This window comes from Tachypleus tridentatus, chromosome 4 (assembly GCF_004210375.1).
Source record: "Tachypleus tridentatus isolate NWPU-2018 chromosome 4, ASM421037v1, whole genome shotgun sequence".
NCBI lineage: Eukaryota > Metazoa > Arthropoda > Merostomata > Xiphosura > Limulidae > Tachypleus > Tachypleus tridentatus.
In genome coordinates, this window is record NC_134828.1 from 47776884 (window position 1) to 47786558 (window position 9675).

A 9675-nucleotide genomic window follows, 5' to 3' on the forward strand; every position below is an offset into this window, starting at 1 on the left:
GTTGTTCCTCGGCCTTCTTCTCGTGACGACGCTGAAGAGGTTACGGCTGCTCACTCTAGTGCTGTGCCAGATGACGCTGACAGACTATCTGTTCGTCCGCGTTCGTTTGAAGGTTCTCCACTCAGTGGAAGCTGCAGCTATTCAAGAGTAACTGGTGGAGGGATGTTTCTTCTCGGCGACCGACGGTTTCTGGTGGGGCCAGGGAACGGGCTAGTAGTCATCCCCTGCTGGAGAACGGAGTTCGATGGTCACTTCCACCGCTTATGGTTAGTGGTGAGTTTACCGCCGGCGATGGTGGTACCTCTTCATCGTCGTTGGAAGTATGCCAGTGTGGCGTTGGATACGGGGAGACTCCTCAAAAAGAAGACAGTGGACGAAAACGAGTGTCGGACATGCCAGTTACTTCGGTTATCTCGAGAAACGAGAGCGAAGAGGTGATCAGCCATAAATGAGTTTTATGTGCCAGTTTGTTGATTCAGTTTAGTGTATGTATGGTCTTTCATTTTTATTGTACTTTGTGCATATTTACTTAATTCTTTACTTGTTATTTTCACTCCTGTGTTTGAGTCAGTTTATTTGCCTTCTTGTCCCTCTTTTCGTATTTTGCATGGTACATTTACTCAGGGTGGGAGTATTGAATGTAATGGGTTGCGTAATGTTGGCAAACTAGCTTATTATCTGGATTACTTTGTTACTCATTTTGATATTGTTTGTTTACAGGAAACGTTTTTACTAACGATTTTATTGATGTAGTATTGATATTTTGGCAAGGTCTTGTTTTTGTTAATAATTCTCCTACTGGACATAAAGGGGTTGCCATCTTGTTGCAGCGGTTTTTTGGGATAATGTTACTTCTGTTAATTCTGATGGGGTGGTTCGGGTGCTGACTTTAAAATTAACTTTCGAGACTTTGTCTTTCCAGTTATCATCTGTATATGCTCTTCGCGATATTTACGAGCGACGAATTTTTCGATGCAGGATTGCGGTTGTAGGGATTTTACTTTGTGGTGAATGTCACGAGGCGATTTGCGTTGTTAGAATTCTAACATGACTGTCAGTGTTTATAATTTGTTAGTTCCTCACTAGTTTGATTTACATGATGCCATTCACTATTATCACGAACAAATTCTGGTTTCAAATGGAAAACGTTTGTTGATGATTACCGTCTGTATTGATAAGGTTTGTTTCAGCTAACTTGCAACTGAATGTCCAACGTTTACATGAATTGGGTTTCGTGAATTTGAGCATGCTTTATTAAACTTCAACCTAGTTACAATGTTCCTATTGTGAATGTCCTACTTTTTCACTTTATTAATCAGGTGTTGAGGATTCCAGTATGTGGTTTCATTAGACTGATATTAAAGTCGTCTGTTAATGTATGGGACTAATAAACTTTCTTGGTTTGCAACATTAAATGCGTGATCCGTTATTTACACAGCATATTCGTTCAAAGAGCGGAAAATTCGATCTCAAACGTTAGCTTTCAGATGTAAATTGTCAATTACCCTTTTATGTCTTGAAAAAGATATGAATCAATTGAATGGAGCTTTGGATTTACGACTCTTTAAAATCATCATAAATGTTTCTTGACGATTTGCAGGATTCTCTTCTTTCTTCGAAATGGAAAAGGTGAATCTAAAAATGAACCTCGCCATAATTTCTGAAGGGGGTGGGAGGTGTCCGTGAATATCCTGCTGTTGCATCAATATTCAATCTCATGAACACATAAAGATTTGTTCTTTAGGGACGTATAAAATTCATTAACCTCATTGATCTTGAAAAACCTCACAATGAACAGCAAAAATGTTTTGTGAAATTAGCGTGAGAAACTCAGTTTATTAAAATGGGTTACGATAGCAAAATTCCTATGTAAAACGGTGTATCGTTAAAAATTTACAACTACCTGTTTGTTTAAGATATGCGACAGTTTGATCTCGAGCGCTATGGAAGTCTCAACAATTTATGACATTTATGTTTAGACAATTGTTTATAGAGGATATCGAGATTGGCGTTCAGGTTTTGGTGCGAATTGAAATATTAAAACAAATGTACGCCTTTCAATTGATGTCTTAGTTTAATATTCATCTGAAATACAAACAGAAGTTGGGGGAAATCTGCGGTATATGCATCATTTGCATTTTATAAAATGTTTAATTGCAATCATGGAACTGGAGTATTTTTTTAGATTAAATAAGATGCAAGCATTTATCTTCTCCAGAGACACTTCAACTTTCACTGCACGTATTGACTTTTAGATTTCTTTTGTCAAGATGAAGTGTTAACGTATTGTTCTTTTCTAGAATGTGTTAAGTTTAATATTTCTCGCTGAAATGTATTGAAGACGTGTATATTTTGCTTTCGCAACTCACGATAAAATCTGATATATTTCTTTCGTGTCAACCAAAAAGAAATATGTTAGCTCATAATGTTAAGTAGATTAAATGTTATTGTAAATATTCTTCCCACGCTCTTTATTATCTCCAGAAAATGTTTTGAATTATAAGACGAGGTTTTCCTGCGTAATTCTGCTAAACACTTAACTTTCTAGAACTTCTAACTCAGGATCAACTGCCAAGAGTCATAGTTTGTGGTGTACAGAATGTGGCCTGCTTCTCGTGATTCCTCACATGAATACAATTTTTGAAGCTAGGTTTCTGAAAGGATTTAGGATAGATTCTTCAAAGCCATTTCTTGTAGGTTGCAAGACTGATGTGGCTTTGCTAAAATCACTTGTGTTTGAACTCGTTGTGATGGCATATGTTTTGTCATACCATTAAATTGACATTTTTTTAAACAGTTTGAGGAGTAAAATTTCGTAAATGAACTGATTGCGGGTTAGTACCTAAAGTGGCATACCGTACACGGTTGAATTGATTGTGGGAGTACAATTTGTGGATGGATGTGAACCACAATCGTTTGAAATGATGCAGCGTTGTGTGGATGATATTGACCTTCCTCTGTGATAATTCTTTCTAATTTTCACCTTTGGCAGTGGTTTCTTTTATACTTTATTACAAGTGTGTTTCTTAACAGAATACAGTATGTTGAATGTGGAATTAAGTGAATATTGAGATATATACATATAAAAGGTTTTCAACTTGTAAAAAAACTCTTTTTCAAATGTGTAGAAAAATATATACAAGATAGTGTGGCCGAGCGGTCTAAGGCGCTGGTTTAAAGCACACCAGTCCGAAAGGGCGTGGGTTCGAATCCCACCGCTGCCATTCTTTCTTTATTATGCCACATATCAGATGAACAAGAAATGTGGGTAAAATATTTCGAAGGAGAATCTTTTTGGTGGGACAAGGAGAACAAGGCAAAAGCGTTTGTTACCAATTTAACATGAAACAACTGCCACATGTTTTATAATTTAGGTGAATCTCAGATAAACGCAGAATTTGCGACGCATAGAATTCTACAACAAGACTGTGTGCCAACACAGTTTCTAAAATATTCGTTATTTACAACACCATACGTTTTGTTCGATTATTATTAATTAACGTGTGATTATTTATACACTGAGTATTGAGAAATGATGTTTCATTGAAAATGGAAAAACGCTAACTGAGAAGCCGCTAGCACCGTCGCAGTATTTAAAGATATGGAGAATTCCGGGAATTTCGTAATGTTAAGCAATATTGCACAAGAAAGTCCGTTCCGTTTCAACAAACTGACGTTACACTTAACGGTTCCAAATGAATGTTTAATTTTTCAGGTTTATTCAAGTACAAGTTTAGTTTCGACAGCATCGTCTTTCAGTAATAATGTCCGTAGTCCTTTTCAGTAGACCAGTTATATTATTCAGGTCATGCGGGCTTCGTTAGGGTAAAGGCTGAAATTAAATTATCATCTGTGAGTGTTTTATACTAATAACTGTTGATTTCGTTGTTTTAAAAAGGCAGTAGGTCAGATGACGCTTGTTGAATTTACTTTCTCAAATTAGCATTTCTAAAGTGGAACGCCTAAAATTCGGTGTCATGATATAAAATAACCCCTACTCGTATGTTACATTGGAAAAAAAATTGAATCTCTGAAGAAAAGAGCATAAAAGTTTTATGGCATTTTCTACTTTACTTTAAAATCTTTTATCATACGAAAATAGACTTTTCTTTGACGATTTGCAGGTTCAACTTGCGGTCTGAACAATCAGAGAATAGGAAAAAACTTAAATTTTCTTCTAAAATTGAACCTCGCCATTAATAATTTCAAGAAATAGGAGCGTTTATTTTTATATAATGCCAGATGTGACGTATGTTAAATAAACAAACATTTCTATTCAATCCTTACACAAAAAAACATAAATATTCCTGTTAGTATTTAGTTTGTGAAGTATAAAATGCGGTTAACTCCATTGATCTTGAAACTATATCACAATGAATCAGCAAAAAAAACAATTTGTGAAATTAGCGTGAGCATAACTCAGTTTATTAAGAATGGGTTACGATAGCAAATTTGCTATCACGTAAAACGGTGTATCGTTAAAAATTAAAATATGCTGAACAAACATTGTAATTCGCGATATGCGACAGTTGATCTCGAGCGCTATGGAGTCTCTAACTAATTTATGACAAGTTACGCCTTAGACATTGTTGTTTTAGATACATATTATCAGAGGATTTCTCGTTAAAAGTTTCTGAAACTGCGAATTGAAATATGAGATAAACAAATTACCGACTTTCCTGGGAAACCAAATCACGTGCTTACACTCTCTATAATATTCATCTGAAATACAAACAGAAGTTGGGGTGCAAATCTGCGGTATATGCATCATTTGCATTTGAAAAAATGTTTAATTGCAATCATGGAACTGAAGTAATATAGTAGATTTTCAAATATATGAAACAAATTTCAAATTAATTCCAGACCCAAATAAGCATTTATCATCCTCAACTTCCTTCGAGACACTTGCAGTCTTTCACTGCACGTATTGACTGCATTCATAGATTTCTTTTGTCAAGATGAAGTGTTAACGTATTGTTTCTGTTTTCTTTAGAATAATATTTAAAAGTTTTATATCTCCCGCTGAAATGCAAATGAAGACGTGTTCTCATTATTTTGCTTTCGGATAACTAGCACGATAAAATCTAAAGATATATTTCTGTCTACCGTCAATAAAAAAAAGAAAACCTTATCGACTCTTATAATGATGTAAGTAGATTAAATGTTATTGTAAATATTCTTCCCCGTGCCAATCTTTAGTTGAGATTCTAAAGAAAATTTTTGAGAGTAAGTATAAGAGCGAGGTTTTCCTGCAGTAATTCTGCTAAACACTCTATAATGTTTCTAGTACCTTCCTAACTCACTGATCTTTACACTTCCATTTAGAATATGTGCATAGAAAATGAAATTGTGGTGTACAGAATGTGGCTGTAACTGCCTTCTCGTGATTCTTCAATACATGGAATACATTTTTTGAAGCTAGGTTTCGTGAAAGTTGGATTCTAGGGATAGATTTAAAGATTGCTTGACAATTTGTTCCAACAAAGACGTATGGTCAGCATATATAGACTGATGTGGCTTTGCTATAAGAAAAAAACACATATATACTGTCAGCACCACTGTTGTGATGAATTGATATTTTTTTTCATATCGCAATCTCCAAGATATGACAGTGTTTTGTGTAAAGAAGGATGACGAGTAAAATACGGATTGAAAGATTTTGTTGTGGGAGACAACCTAAATGAATGTGTGTGATAGCCGAACACGGTCACAAAGTGGTATGAAAAGCTGTGATCGTGTCAGCAGCGTTGCGACGGAAAGGATATGAACCACAATCATAAAGAAATGATGCGAGACATCAGTGTCAATAAGTTAAAAAAGATTAATCCCTTTCAATACGTGTTTCTAATTTAACACCTAAAAGCAGTGGTTTCTTTTATACTTTATTACAAGTGTGTTTCTTAACAGAATACAGTATGTTGAATGTGGAAATTAAGTGAATATTGAGATATATACATATAAAAAAGGTTTTCAACTTGTAAAAACTCTTTTCAAATGTGTAGAAAAGTATATACAAGGTAGTGTGGCCGAGCGGTCTAAGGCGCTGGTTTAAGGCACCAGTCCGAAAGGGCGTGGGTTCGAACCCACCGCTGCCATTCTTTCTTTATTATGCCACATATCAGATGAACAAGAAATGTGGGTAAAATATTTTTCGAAGGAGAATCTTTTTGGTGGAACAAGGAGAACAAGGCAAAAGCGTTTGTTACCAATTTAACATGAAACAACTGCCACATGTTTTATAATTTAGGTGAATCTCAGATAAACGCAGAATTTGCGACGCATAGAATTCACAACAAGACTGTGTGCCAACACAGTTTCACAAAATATTCGTTATTTACAACACCATACGTTTTGTTCGATTATTATTAATTAACGTGTGATTATTTATACACTGAGTATTGAGAAATGATGTTTCATTGAAAATGGAAAAACGCTAACTGAGAAGCCGCTAGCACCGTCGCAGTATTTAAAGATATGGAGAATTCCGGGAATTTCGTAATGTTAAGCAATATTGCACAAGAAAGTCCGTTCCGTTTCAACAAACTGACGTTACACTTAACGGTTCCAAATGAATGTTTAATTTTCAGGTTTATTCAAGTACAAGTTTAGTTTCGACAGCATCGTCTTTCAGTAATAATGTCCGTAGTCCTTTTCAGTAGACCAGTTATATTATTCAGGTCATGCGGGCTTCGTTAGGGTAAAGGCTAAAATTAAATTATCATCTGTGAGTGTTTTATACTAATAACTGTTGATTTCGTTGTTTTAATAAAGACAGTAGGTCAGATGACGCTTGTTGAACTTACTTTCTCAAATTAGCATTTCTAAAGTAGGAACGCCTAAAATTCGGTGTCATGATATAAAATAACCCCTACTCGTATGTTACATTGGAAAAAAAAGAATTGAATCTCTCAAGAAAGAGAGCATAAAAAGTTTTATGGCATTTTCTACTTTACTTTAAAATCTTTTATCATAGGAAAATAAACTTTTCTTTGACGATTTGCAGGTTCAACTTGCGGTCTGAACAATCAGAGAAATAGGAAAAACTTAAATTTTCTTCTAAAATTGAACCTCGCCATTAATAATTTCAAGAAATAGGAGCGTTTATTTTATATAATGCCAGATGTGACGTATGTTAAATAAACAAACATTTCTATTCAATCCTTACACAAAAAACATAAATATTCCTGTTAGTATTTAGTTTGTGAAGTATAAAATGCGGTTAACTCTATTGATCTTGAAACTATATCACAATGAATCAGCAAAAAAACAATTTGTGAAATTAGCGTGAGCATAACTCAGTTTATTAAGAAATGGGTTACGATAGCAAATTTGCTATCACGTAAAACGGTGTATCGTTAAAAATTAAAATATGCTGAACAAACATTGTAATTCGCGATATGCGACAGTTGATCTCGAGCGCTATGGAAGTCTCTAACTAATTTATGACAAGTTACGCCTTAGACATTGTTGTTTTAGATACATATTATCAGAGGATTTCTCGTTAAAAAGTTTCTGGAACTGCGAATTGAAATATGAGATAAACAAATTACCGACTTTCCTGGGAAACCAAATCACGTGCTTACACTCTCTATAATATTCATCTGAAATACAAACAGAAGTTGGGGTGCAAATCTGCGGTATATGCATCATTTGCATTTGAAAAAATGTTTAATTGCAATCATGGAACTGAAGTAATATAGTAGATTTTCAAATATATGAAAAAATTTTCAAATTAATTCCAGACCCAAATAAGCATTTATCATCCTCAACTTCCTTCGAGACACTTGCAGTCTTTCACTGCACGTATTGACTGCATTCATAGATTTCTTTTGTCAAGATGAAGTGTTAACGTATTGTTTCTGTTTTCTTGAGAATAATATTTAAAAGTTTTATATCTCCCGCTGAAATGCAAATGAAGACGTGTTCTCATTATTTTGCTTTCGGATAACTAGCACGATAAAATCTAAAAGATATATTTCTGTCTACCGTCAATAAAAAAAAAAGAAAACCTTATCGACTCTTATAATGATGTAAGTAGATTAAATGTTATTGTAAATATTCTTCCCCGTGCCAATCTTTAGTTGAGATTCTCCAGAAAATTTTTAGAGTAAGTATAAGAACGAGGTTTTCCTGCAGTAATTCTGCTAAACACTCTATAATGTTTCTAGTACCTTCCTAACTCACTGATCTTTACACTTCCATTTAGAATATGTGCATAGAAAATGAAATTGTGGTGTACAGAATGTGGCTGTAACTGCCTTCTCGTGATTCTTCAATACATGGAATACATTTTTTGAAGCTAGGTTTCGTGAAAGTAGGATTGTAGGGATAGATTTAAAAGATTGCTTGACAATTTGTTCCAACAAAGACGTACGGTCAGCATATAGACTGATGTGGCTTTGCTATAAGAAAATCGCACATATATACTGTCAGCACCACTGTTGTGATGAATTGATATTTTTTTTCATATCGCAATCTCCAAGATATGACAGTGTTTTGTGTAAAGAAGGATGACGAGTAAAATACGGATTGAAAGATTTTCTTGTGGGAGACAACCTAAATGAATGTGTATGATAGCCGAACACGGTCACAAAGTGGTATGAAAAGCTGTGATCGTGTCAGCAGCGTTACGACGGAAAGGATATGAACCCCAATCATGAAGAAATGATGCGAGACATCAGTGTCAATAAGTTAAAAAAAAGGATTAATCCCTTTCAATACGTGTTTCTAATTTAACACCTAAAAGCAGTGGTTTCTTTTATACTTTATTACAAGTGTGTTTCTTAACAGAATACAGTATGTTGAATGTGGAATTTAAGTGAATATTGAGATATATACATATAAAAAAAGTTTTCAACTTGTAAAAACACTCTTTTCAAATGTGTAGAAAAATATATACAAGGTAGTGTGGCCGAGCGGTCTAAGGCGCTGGTTTAAGGCACCAGTCCGAAAGGGCGTGGGTTCGAATCCCACCGCTGCCATTCTTTCTTTATTATGCCACATATCAGATGAACAAGAAATGTGGGTAAAATTTTTCGAAGGAGAATCTTTTTGGTGGAACAAGGAGAACAAGGCAAAAGCGTTTGTTACCAATTTAACATGAAACAACTGCCACATGTTTTATAATTTAGGTGAATCTCAGATAAACGCAGAATTTGCGACGCATAGAATTCACAACAAGACTGTGTGCCAACACAGTTTCACAAAATATTCGTTATTTACAACACCATACGTTTTGTTCGATTATTATTAATTAACGTGTGATTATTTATACACTGAGTATTGAGAAATGATGTTTCATTGAAAATGGAAAAACGCTAACTGAGAAGCCGCTAGCACCGTCGCAGTATTTAAAGATATGGAGAATTCCGGGAATTTCGTAATGTTAAGCAATATTGCACAAGAAAGTCCGTTCCGTTTCAACAAACTGACGTTACACTTAACGGTTCCAAATGAATGTTTAATTTTTCAGGTTTATTCAAGTACAAGTTTAGTTTCGACAGCATCGTCTTTCAGTAATAATGTCCGTAGTCCTTTTCAGTAGACCAGTTATATTATTCAGGTCATGCGGGCTTCGTTAGGGTAAAGGCTAAAATTAAATTATCATCTGTGAGTGTTTTATACTAATAACTGTTGATTTCGTTGTTTTAATAAAGACAGTAGGTCAGATGACGC

The 9675-nt window shown here is 34.7% G+C and overlaps 1 non-coding gene across 1 annotated transcript; it reads left to right on the forward strand.

Annotated features, from left to right (window-relative positions):
- Window positions 1-8901: 8901 nt before the first annotated feature.
- On the forward strand, window positions 8902-8981 carry TRNAL-AAG (transfer RNA leucine (anticodon AAG)). Its single transcript has one exon. It is a non-coding gene; the product is annotated as a tRNA-Leu (tRNA).
- Window positions 8982-9675: the final 694 nt, after the last annotated feature.